The sequence below is a fragment of the Ursus arctos genome, unplaced genomic scaffold (assembly GCF_023065955.2).
Source record: "Ursus arctos isolate Adak ecotype North America unplaced genomic scaffold, UrsArc2.0 scaffold_9, whole genome shotgun sequence".
Lineage (NCBI taxonomy): Eukaryota > Metazoa > Chordata > Mammalia > Carnivora > Ursidae > Ursus > Ursus arctos.
The window spans coordinates 45,929,253-45,941,280 of NW_026623111.1; the positions used below are offsets into that span (position 1 = coordinate 45,929,253).

Below are 12,028 nucleotides of genomic sequence, written 5' to 3' on the forward strand. Positions count from 1 at the left end.
TATAAATCTGTATAGTCTTGGGCACAGCAGAGCCATTATCAAAGGAAGAGTAAAAACAGGAAAGTTTCAAACTGACAGTAGATCCTTTAACAATCAATCAAGGCCCAGCATATACACTAGTTATTTGTAGACATACCAAACAAGCAAAAAAATTTAGCATTTAGGATGTTTATGTCTCGACGGGTGGTATATAAATGTATACCTAAACACATTTCTTCCCCCTACCAGCAGTTTTGGTTTTGCTTTATTTTGAATAGATGATATTTGAATAGATGATATAATACCGAGAAGAGGATATAGAACACTTGGGAAGGAGGCCACACTATAAGGAAGTCACTTCTAATTTATTATCTCAAGATCAAATATTCGACAAAGCTTGGCATATATTTTACCTTCTTATAGCTTAAGGTTTAACTTCCTAAACTCTAATGAGAAACCCCTCAAAGAGAAAGAGAAAAAATGTATGGTTCATTATTATAATTCCCCAAAGAGTCTTTAAACCAGGTTACTTTAGGTGAATTATATTTTAAATCATTTGCTAAAATATTTAATGTTGACTCCTAAGCATCTAAAATATTACACTGAATTGGCTTTACAGGATGTTTCTTTCAACTATTCCTTTCAGATAGGATTATGACAAAAGAAGAAAGTCATGCTATACTTATTTAATTCTTTAGCAAATAATCTCAGTAAGTAGTAATATTAACTTCTAATACCTGATCTCAAATTTCTTTATTCCCTAATTGCCTCCCAACATTTCACAGGCCTCTTGATTTGTCTGTTAAAATGTGTAGAGATGGAAAAGAATGAAAAACAAAACAAAACAAACAAACAAAAAACAAAGTGAGAGGAAGGAAAGGAGAAAAGGAAGGATGGACATATGGAGAAAAAACCTATCATTTTTGTGCCTTGTGTACAGAAGAGGTTTGGGAACCCATTTTCTACTCAGAAAAAGCAAATGAGAGAGGAAAACCCACAGGTTTAATACAGTGGTTAAATTTGAAAATATGCAAAATCTTGGAAGAAATTCAAAACAATAGAGAGCTGGACATACACTGTGTAGTGGACATTTTACCTTGGCCCTGGAGATCACTGCATGAACATGAACTGATTCAGTTATACATTTAAAACATTAAATTCAGAAAAGGGATAATAAGTGAAACAGCTCAAAAAGAAAAAAAAAACTTTAATATTACCCTAAATAAGAATGAAAAAACCCAAAAGCAATGCTATTTAAATTTGTGTTTATTACTTTTGTTTAAAAAATTGTGAACATTGATCATATTGTTCAGAGATCTTTGGAAACTATGAAAAATTAGATTAATAAACATTGAAAACAATTACTGGTTGTGAAATGCCTGTCTCAAAGAAGCCATTTAAGTAACTTCCCTAATTATCAAGACCTTCTTCTAATGGATAGTAGACACAAAAGTCTGTGCTTAAATACTCCATTTTTTTTTTCAAATCACTTTTAGTGGCATTTACTTATACTTTAAAAAAATCTGATTATCATTACTTGAGTCCACACAAATCTACTAATTAGTGATAGAATTTGGACTGATGCACAGTTCTGAATCCCAATCTCGGCACCATCATTGCTCTTCTCACTCTACTGCTCTGACCCTTGGGATATACACCTTTCCTTTATTTCTCAATTTAATATTAAACAGAAACAATCAATCTTTTGGGTTTCCTAACATCTATCTAAAAGACACTTTTAAAAAATCCTGCTGTGGATTGCCTGGGTGGCTCAGTCAGTTAGGCGTCTGCCTTCGGCTCAGGTCATGATCCCAGGGTCCTGGGAATCAGCCCCATGTATCTCCCTCACCCTCAGCCTCTCCCTCTGCTTGTGCTCTCTCTCTGTTCTCTCTCTCAAATGAATGAATAAATAAAAATTAAATCCCGTTGTGGGGGTGCCTGGGTGGCCCAGTTGATTGAGTGTCCGTCTCCTGGTTTTGGCTCAGGTCTGATCTCAGGGTCATGAAATTGAGCCAGTATCTGCACTCAATGCAGAGTCTCTTTAAGACTCTCTCCCTCTGCCCCTCCCTGCCACGTGCTCTCTCTCTCTCTGTCTCTCTCAAATAAATAAATCTTTTAAAAAATACTTTTATGGGCTGAATTGTGCCTCCTCAACGTTCATGTGTTGAATGAAAGCCTAACATTTATTACTTCAGAATGTAACTGTATTTGGAAATTCAGTCTTTACAGACATGATTGTGTTAAAATTAAGTTGTGTTTTGTTTTGTTTTTACAGTGGGCCCCAATCCGATATGACTGGTATCTGCATAAGAAGAAGAAATTCAGGTACACACACAGAGACACTAGACACACATGAACACAGAGATGACCAGCAAGAAGGTGGCCATCTGCAAGCCAAGAAGGGAAGAAGAAGAAACCAACCAGAAGACTCCAACTCTGCCAATCCCCTCATCTTGGACCTCCAGCCTCCAGAACTGTTAAAAAATAAATCTTTGTTTTTTAAGCCTCCCAGGCTGTGGTGTTTTGTTATGGGAACCCAGGCAGGCTAATACAGATCCAAAGATTTCTGTTCAAATATTTACCAACTATTGTGGAGAAAATGTACACGATTTTACCTCACTTGCCTGCAAGGACTGATGTGAACATTTATGAGATCATGATTATTAAAAAATTAGGGAACATTTATGAGATAATGATTATTTAAAAACCAGGGATTAATATTAAAATCATACTAATAGCTATCAACATGTTCAAAATTTAATTGATCCATTACATAGTTTTCAAAGTCACAGAGTATAGTAGATTAGAACGTTGTTTAAAGACATTTACTGCTGTCCTCACCTTCACAGAAGTGCGCTTTCCTGCCATTATGCCGGGTCGGCCACATGGCTTACTTTAGCCACTGAGATACTAACAAATGGGATGCAAATTAAGGCTTGAACTATGCTTGTGCAGTAGGGCATTTGTGAGTCTGTCTTGGCCCTGGGAGGAGTTTTCCTTTCAACTTGGGCCTCAGAATTTCCTCACATAGAGCAGACTTGAGGCCAATGCATACAGAGGAGCCAAGGCCCGTTGCCTCCCAGCATAAAGCTGGGCTCCCAGGTAAGTGTAGCCAAGGTGACCTGATGCACAGGTGAGCTGCTGGTGTGTGAGAGAGAACAAATGACAGCTGTTTTAAGTCATGCGGTTTTGAGGAGTTCTGCCATGTAGCATTATTGAGCCATAATTGACTGATGGGGAAAGCATGACTGTAATAAAAAAAATAAATAAATAAAGCAAGTTGATTACAATGTAGGTAGAACTTTTCAATAATTTTCGATAAAGTATTTGGGAAATCAGTATTCTTGTTGAAAATTTAAAATATTATTATATATTTTCAATGCCAGAAATAGAAGCTAATGCTAAAAATACTACATCTTTTGGGCATTTATTATGTTCTAGGCACAGTGATAGTAACCTCTGAATTATTTTATTTCATCTCAATGACACCAATATAAGTATAATGATTATCATATTTTACAGATATTCAGTGATTTTTCACAGGATCAGGCTGCTAGTATGTTGGAGAATTGGAATTTAAACCCGGGCAATCAGTTTCTAATGCCTGGCTCTTACTTTTTTTTTTTTCAGCCCTGGTAAAACAAGCCCTCAAAAAATTGACTGAAGACTCAGAGTTGTTCCTTTCCATGGAAATCTTTAGTGAAAGGTGAAAGATTTATACAATTAGAAGAAAAAACAGAGCATATTGGGTTCTTAATTTTTATAGCATATCCAGATATCACAGATTCTCTATTATTTGAAGGTGATTTTATCAATTTAATTGCCACTCTAATATATAATATTTTGTATAGAAAGATGTATTCTGCACACTATATGTACTAAAGATCATGTTTTCAATATATACCCTACCATATGTGAAGAATCTCATCTATTTAAAAAAACCCTTTCATTTTATGTGTAAGTATAATATATATATACATATGTATATTAATTTATGCTTAAATAAGTGTGTATATATGCATGTGTGTGGATGGATAGATGATAGGTAGATAGACAGATAGACATTTTTAGATTCGTATCATTAAACATGATTTCTTGCATTTTGACATAATAGGAAACAGAACTAATGGGGAATTGCCAGGCTTCACAACTATGCTCAAGCCAACTGGCCTAGCCAGAGCATTGCTTTAATGCTAATATCAAGCAGATGGAAACTGAATAAAAATATCACTTCTCTGTAGTCTTGTACATATCTCATAGGTGGCCTATTCAAGAGTTATTACTGGACAAAGAAAGATGTGTGGCATTCATGTTAATGGAAATTATCAGAGAACTGAAGTTACTTTCAGAAAAAAATGGATGATTAAAGAATTTTCATAACATTTGAGAATGTTTTGTAGCTAGGTCTAAGAGAATCCAGAATCCTCTCAGGTCATTAGAAAGCATTAATGGTTCTTTTGTAGTAGTCCTCTATAAATTCTCCCCAATGCCCATCCCTACCCCCCGCCACCTCCAAATGTCCAGATCCAGGTAAACAAAATACAGTTTCTAGTGAATCTGAAGGGTGTACCAAGACACACAGAGAGACCTTAAAATATGAACATGAGGAAGAAGTTCCTATACAGAATGCTAACCAAACATTAGCCAATTACAACACACGCCTGAAATTAAAGTCGATGCTAAAAGCAGCCAAATCAAATTAGTTTATCCTAACAGCCCAGACTTGTACATTCAAAGTGAAAGAACTTCGTTTATTCTTATTGATCAGTAGTGTTCACGAGAATCTGAAATCAAATATTGGCTTGGCCTGAATATAAATGCCCTATCTAGTTGAATGATTTGAATGTTTCTCATTTCCCTCTATCATTTAGCTTGCATTATATAAATTCATGTTATTCTCTATGATATTGCTCAAAAGGATATAATTTTTTTTACAGTTTTATTTTTCCAGCTATGGAACATTAGGGCCTCTCAGCAGCTATTGATTTACAGAAATATTTGGATAGACTAGATGGTTTCAGGCTGTTCCATACCTCCTTATGAAACATGGCCTAGCATCTCTTTGAATTAAATGATTTTAGCCATGGTTACTTGACTTCTAGTTAAAGATATTCCATATAAATACCAGGCCTAGTCATTTACTCTAATATTGGTCAGCTGGCTGTTTTCCCAGATCATTTAGAATTCTTACACTATTAAATTTAAAAGACTATTGATTTTAAACTTCTATAGATCAGGGGACTTTTCACCTCTGTGACTCTAAAACAGTGTCAATACACATAGTGAGTATATTACCAAAGAACTGCTATGCCTAAAAATAATCTGTAACATTAAATAGGATTAATTGATATGACAATTGGTAAGGTTTTCTATTTGATTTTAATGGAGTAAATACCAAATGCTTTATATGGTATTTTAATTGTGCAGTTATTACAACATTACTGAACAATCTACCCTTTTAGTTTCCCGTTTGACTCTCTTGGAATAATTACATATTAAACCACTCAACACTATACATTTAGGATTATGCAAAAGAAAAAAGAAGCAACATTCATCCTTATTTCATATATAAAGGAAATAATGTACTACTCAGGTATTTGGAATTTCTCCAAAACATACAGCTCATCATTAGAGTCATAAATAGTTAAAATATATCTAAAAGGTGCATTTTCTGCTGATCATCGAACACTCTCTCAAGCTAGCAGAAACTGCCTTTGTGAATCTTGAGTCAACAGCTCTAGCTGTGTGTCACAGAGTTCTGAAGGCCATTCTTCCCCTCTTTTCAGGTGAACTCTAGCACATCCGTGCATATTCATAGGCTGTAGGCTGTAATGCACTTCTTATTCACTTTACCATTTTTGGTCTCTGGGATTTTTTTTTTTTAATACATAAAAGGAACAGCATGACCCTATCTTAAAAATTGAAATATTCACTGATCTATGGTTATTCCTGTAATATCACAAGTGTTGGTGAATAATTCAAATTAAATAGTTTCCTATATATTCCATTTTAAAGGGACTTCATTTACTTTCTTTCAATGGTTTCCTCCTGTGCTGTTCTCACCCTGCATTATTCATATGCAACCTCACAAATTGCCTTGAGTTTGAGCAGTGCTGATATAAATCATAAGGCTATTTTCTCTGGAGGACTTCAGCCTTAAGCTCTACAACTTGTTTTAAAATGAAAACTGTGTTCAATTAAGGTGATTTGTTTGCTTCAAAAAATTAACTATCTTATATTGCCATTTGCAAGGAGAGAAGACTGAAGTTACATTCCTGGGTGCTGAATAATTTTAGAAGTAATTTACTTTCTCTCTCTGGCTGTATCTTTGCATCTAGTTTATCCTGTCCATTTATTTGTGGCTAGGTCATATTCTTCAGGATATATAGCTATCAAAAATTCCTTTCCCAACTGTGTTGCATTTTGACTTTTGACTAGTTCCTTTGTAAACAAACTAAAATAATGTGTTCTTCTCTGCTTTCAGGTCCTTCACTGAAGGAGAGAAATATAGAGAGAGAGGAAATGAATGGAAATGCAAGCAAACTGAGAAATTAGATTCAGTGTGGAGTACTGCTATAAAAACAGTATTTTAAGAGCGACATCACTGAAAATGGTGAGTATGGAATCCCGCCCACCCCTCCCCAGAAGTAACTAAGAAGATGAAGGCAACCTATGGAGTGGGAGAAAATATTTGCAACTCACGTATCTGATAAGGTGTTAAATCCAAACATATAGAAAACTCATTCAACTTGATAGCAAAAAAAAAAAAAAAAAAAAAAAAAAAAAAAAAAAAAATCTGACTAAAAAATGGGTAGAGGACCTGAATACACGTTTTTCCAAAAAAGACATACAACGGCCAGGATGATGGATAAAAAAAATATTCAATATTACTAATCATCAGGGAAATGGAAGTCAAAATCACAATGAGATATCATTTAACACCTGTTAGAATGGTTATCATCCAAAAGACAAAAGCTATCAAGTATTGGCAAGGATGTAGAGAAAAGGGAACCCTTGAGCACCCTTGATGAGGATGTAATTGGTTCAGTCCCCATGTGAAACAGAACGGAGATTCCTCAAAAAACTAAAAATCGGCAGCTACACTTCTAGCGCAAACTGTTAGAACTAGAGAAAGCAACAAGGACCTTATTGTCAAAGAACTGTGTTTATGGGTCTCCATACATCTGGTACCTTTCTCAATGACCAGTACAAAACATTTATTTCACCTAACTTAAAGCATTCCCAGGGCTGGGATGACTTCCTAAGTGGCTTTTGCCAGAAGCATTTAAACTAACAGATGGTTACAGCAGTCTGGGGCAAGGAATAAATTTGAAATAAGCTTGGGTTACACTTGAGATTCAATCTTAACTAATGGGCCAAAGAAGAAATCACAGGGGATATTAGGAAATACATTAAGACAAATAAAAACAAAAATACAACACACCAAAACTTTTGGGATGCAGTGAAGGCAGTGCTCATTTGGAAATGTAGAGCTATAAACATTTATGGGGGGGGGGGGAAGAAAAAGGAAAAAAGATTTCAAACCAATAACCTAACTGTATACTTTAAGGAACTAGAAAAAGAAAAGCAAGGTAAATCCAAAGCTAGCAAAAGAATGAAGTCTGATCCCTACCTCATACCACATATAAAAATTATTAAAAATAGATCCAAGACATGAATGTGAGAACTAAAACTATAAAACCTTTAGAAGAAAATATAGAAGTATATCTTCATGACCTAGGATTTAGTAAAATATTCTTATGAGACCAAAAGCACAAGCAGAAAAAGAAAAAATAAAAATTAGACTTGATAAAAATTGAAAACAAAACTGCTCTTCAAATGACACTATTAAAAAAGTGAAAAGACAACCCAAAGAATGGGAGAAAATGATAGCAAATCATAAAGCTAATAAAGGTCTAATACCCAAAATATATGGAGAACTCTTACAACTCAATAACAAAAACAAATGTCCAATATGGTAAACGACTTGAATACACAGTACCCCAAAGAAGATACACGCATTGCCAATAAGCACATGAAAGATATTCATTATGGAATATACAAATTATGGAAAAGCAAATCAAAACCTCAATGAGATACCATATCACAGTGGCTGGGATGGCTATATATATGTTTTTTAAAGAACATAAGTATTGGTCATGATGTGGGGAAATCGGAACTCTTGTACCTTGCTGCTGGGGAAGTAAAATGGTATAGCCACTCTGGAAAACAGTTTGGCAGTTCTTAAAAAAAGTTAAACATATAATTACCATATGACACAACAGTACCACTCCTAAGTTTACATTCAAGGAATTGAAAAGAAATATTCAAATACATATACACAAATGTTTACAGCAGCACTATTTACAATAGCCAAAAAGTGGAAACAACCCAAATGTCATCAACAGATGAATGGATAAATGAAATGTTGTAAATCCATACAATGGAATATTATTCAGCCATAAAATGGAGTGCACTACAGGTTCATGCTACAATGTCAATGAACCTTGAAAATATTAAAGTTGGTAAAAGAAATTAGACCTAAAACTTCATCCACATATTATACAGTTTCATTTATATTAAATATCCACAATAGGTAAATTGATAGAGATAGGAAGCTGACTAGTGGTTACCAGTGGCTGGGGCGTAGGATGGGGAAGAAGGAGGAATGGTAAGTGACTGCTTAATGGGTGTGGGGTTTCTTTGTGGGGTGATAAAAATATCCTGGAACTATAAAGGTAGTAGTTGCAAACATATGAATGTATCAAACAACTCTGAATTATGCACTTTAACATGCTTAATGGTTAACTTTATGTTGTATTAATTTTACTCAATGAAAGGTAAATAAATAAAAGTAGCATTTTATCAATACAAAGTTAAACATTGGTCCAAGAAAGTCCAGGATTAGCTCATGTTTAGACTGGTTTCTGTGGGGAGTTAGGAGCTAAGAACCCTCAGTGTTCTCTGGAGGTTTCCTCTAACAGAGAAAACTTAACCAGTCAGAGACTAAATCTTTCCTTTTGTGGGAGTCCTTAGGCACCTTGTCACCTGAGTTTGTTTCCGTATCTAACACCTTACCCAATTCTCTGACCAAGGAGACTGCACCTCATAGAGAACTCATTCTATCTAATTTGAGGGCAAAATAGCTACGTGGAATTCTTTTGCACATGAGATTTATTTATTTCCCCATTTAATTACTCAAGCATTTATATCAGTATGGATTCATGGATATTTATTTTAAACTTTAGGTTATAATCTAATACTACCTTATTTTGTTGCTCAAATTGTCCTGGCTTTGGCACTGAGGCTCTTTCCATTGCCTTTTGTTTCCCTTTGATGTACTCACATCAACATAGAGTTATTTTATGAATATCATCTTGCTTTCTGATCCTATAAGATACTCTGGGCTCATCTTGTGTATTTTCTGCTTTAGTTTTAAAATCAGTCATTTTCCCAAAGAATTCCGCTCCCTTTCATTGGAGAATGTTATTAGAAACCAAGTTCTGGGCTCTAGGTGTGTTTGTTGCTACTATCGTGTTGTTGCTTCCAGGCCCTTTCCAGTGACAGAACAAGGAAATGTATATACTACCCTGGTGACACGCACACATATATAAATACTTCTATATATAACCATCTGTATCTATATTAAATTAAATGCGGTTTCCTCCTTCTGATACCTCCAATTCTATTTCATTACCTCATGGGCCATTCTAGCCTCCTCTCATTTCTTCTCTGTAAACTCCCACTTCAGCAGTGAGAAACCTGACCTCGTCATCTCACATGTACCCAGCACATGTGAATAGCGGCATCGAGACCAATACATCATGAGAAATAGCTTAATCAACTAGAGACTTAAAAACTCCACTCATTTCTAAAGTTATCTATTTTAGTACTTCTTTCCCCACCCTCTTCAAGGTGGCTGAACATTTAAAACAGATTGTTGCCCTTTCTTCATTCCAAACAAGGTTACCCCCAATCCTAATTTATTTTTTAAATTCACATACATTAAGATTCACTCTTCATGCTCTAAAATTCTTTTGACAAATAGAATGTCATTTATTGACTATTGCAGTATCATTCAGCATAATTTTATTTCCTTAAAAGATCTCCTGTGCTTCAAGTATTTAACCCTTACCTATTATTTCCACTAGCAACCGCTACTCTGTTTACCATCTCTGTAGTTTTGTCATTATTAGAATGTCATATAAATGGGATCAAACAGTAAATATTCTTTTCAGACTGGTTTATTTATAAATATACATTTAAGATGCATCTATGTCTTCTGTAGCTCAACAGCTCATTTATATTTATTAAAGAATAATATTCCACAGTACAGATATATCACAGATGTTTTTATCCATTCACTTATTGAAGGGCTTATTGGTTGCTTCCAATTTGGGGTAACTATGAATAAAGCTGTTAATGACATTCTTGTGAAGATTTTCAAGTGTACCTACATTTTCAAATGATTTAAATATACAGGAGAATAATTACTTAATGTGGTAAAACTGTGCTCAGCATTGTAATAAACTGTTAATGTCTTTCAAAGTGGTTTAACCATTTAGAATAACTACCATCAATGAATAAAAGTTTCTGTTACTCTGCATTCTCACCAGCAATTGGTATTATCAGTTTGTTCAACATTAGCCCTTTTATTAGTATGTCATGTTGTTTTAATTTGCAACTCTCTAATTATAAATAATGTTGGTTATCTTTTCATATGCTTATTTTCTATTTCTATATCTTCTCTAGTGATATGTCTGTAAAGATTTATTAATCCATTGTTTTAAATTGTGCTGTTTTGTATTGTTGAGTAAAAAGAGTTCTTTGTATATTGTGAATATAAGTATTAACCATGTGCTTTTCAAATACTTTCTCCCATTCTATGGCTTATCTTTAACCTCTCTAAACCATTTGAGAAGACAAATCTGTTGTTTAAGCCACCCAGTTTGTGGTATTTTTTATGGTAGCCCAAGCAAACTAGTACAATACTCAATACTCACTTAAAACTAAAGAAGAGAGAGAAACAAGAAAACAAAAATGGTCTCTATATACCAAATAAAGACAGCCTGTCCCAGTGGGTAAAATATATATTTAAAAGTTATAGACTCAGAATAAAAGAAAGAAATAATGGAAGATATATCATGCTAACATTAATCAAAAATAACTTAGAGTAAGTTATATTAGTTTCAAACAAAGCAGACTTCAGAAAAAGGAAAATTTTCAGGGATAAATAGGGGCTTTATAAAATGATAAAGACACCAATTCTCTAACAAGTATGACAATCCTAAATGTGTATGGACCTAACAACAGTGTCAAAATCTATCACATGAAACTGACAGAACTTCAAGGAGAAATATATGAATCCATTATTGTAAACAAAATTTCAACACCCTTCTTTTGGTAATTGATAGATCAAGTAGGAAGAATAAGGACAAAGTTATCAATCACCATGACCTATTTATTCCACATTTCTTCCCAAAGTTTTGTCTTCCTTTTTAAAATATACATTTTAATGTATCAGAAGACTTATGTACCCTCATTTCATTAATATATTACTTATTTGTACTTCCAGATCGTTTATTAAGCTTGCAAGATGATTTATAATTTCTGAAGCCATTCTTCACAGAGCTCCTTGACATCCTCTTCTAATTTCATTTTATTGCTAAGTCTCGTATTTCTAATTTTATTATTTTTGTATATTTTACAAGAAGGTATATCTGATCAATTTAGTTTTGAAAGAATACACTAAAAATGCATTATAGTAAAACATGCAAGTTAGAAATTTTATAATTCTGTCTTCATTCTTAAAGTTTGATTGGCTCTACATTCTAGGTTCAAAATCACTCAACAGAACTTGACAAACATTGTTTTGTGGTCCTCTAGCATCTACTGTTGATAGTATTTGAGTCATATGAGCTTCCCTTTTATCTTTATTGATTTTTAAGATTTTCTTTTGATTTTTATAACATTAGGGTTTAGTTGAATATGAGTTTTTAGGACATTCATTGCTTAGTATTTCACAGAGCTTTTTGAAGCAAAAAAGCAA

The 12,028-nt window shown here is 34.0% G+C and overlaps 1 non-coding gene across 1 annotated transcript; it reads right to left on the reverse strand.

Annotated features, from left to right (window-relative positions):
• Positions 1-3,607: 3,607 nt before the first annotated feature.
• LOC113262563 (U5 spliceosomal RNA) lies at positions 3,608-3,723 on the reverse strand. The gene has a single exon (XR_003318847.1). It is a non-coding gene; the product is annotated as a U5 spliceosomal RNA (small nuclear RNA).
• Positions 3,724-12,028: the final 8,305 nt, after the last annotated feature.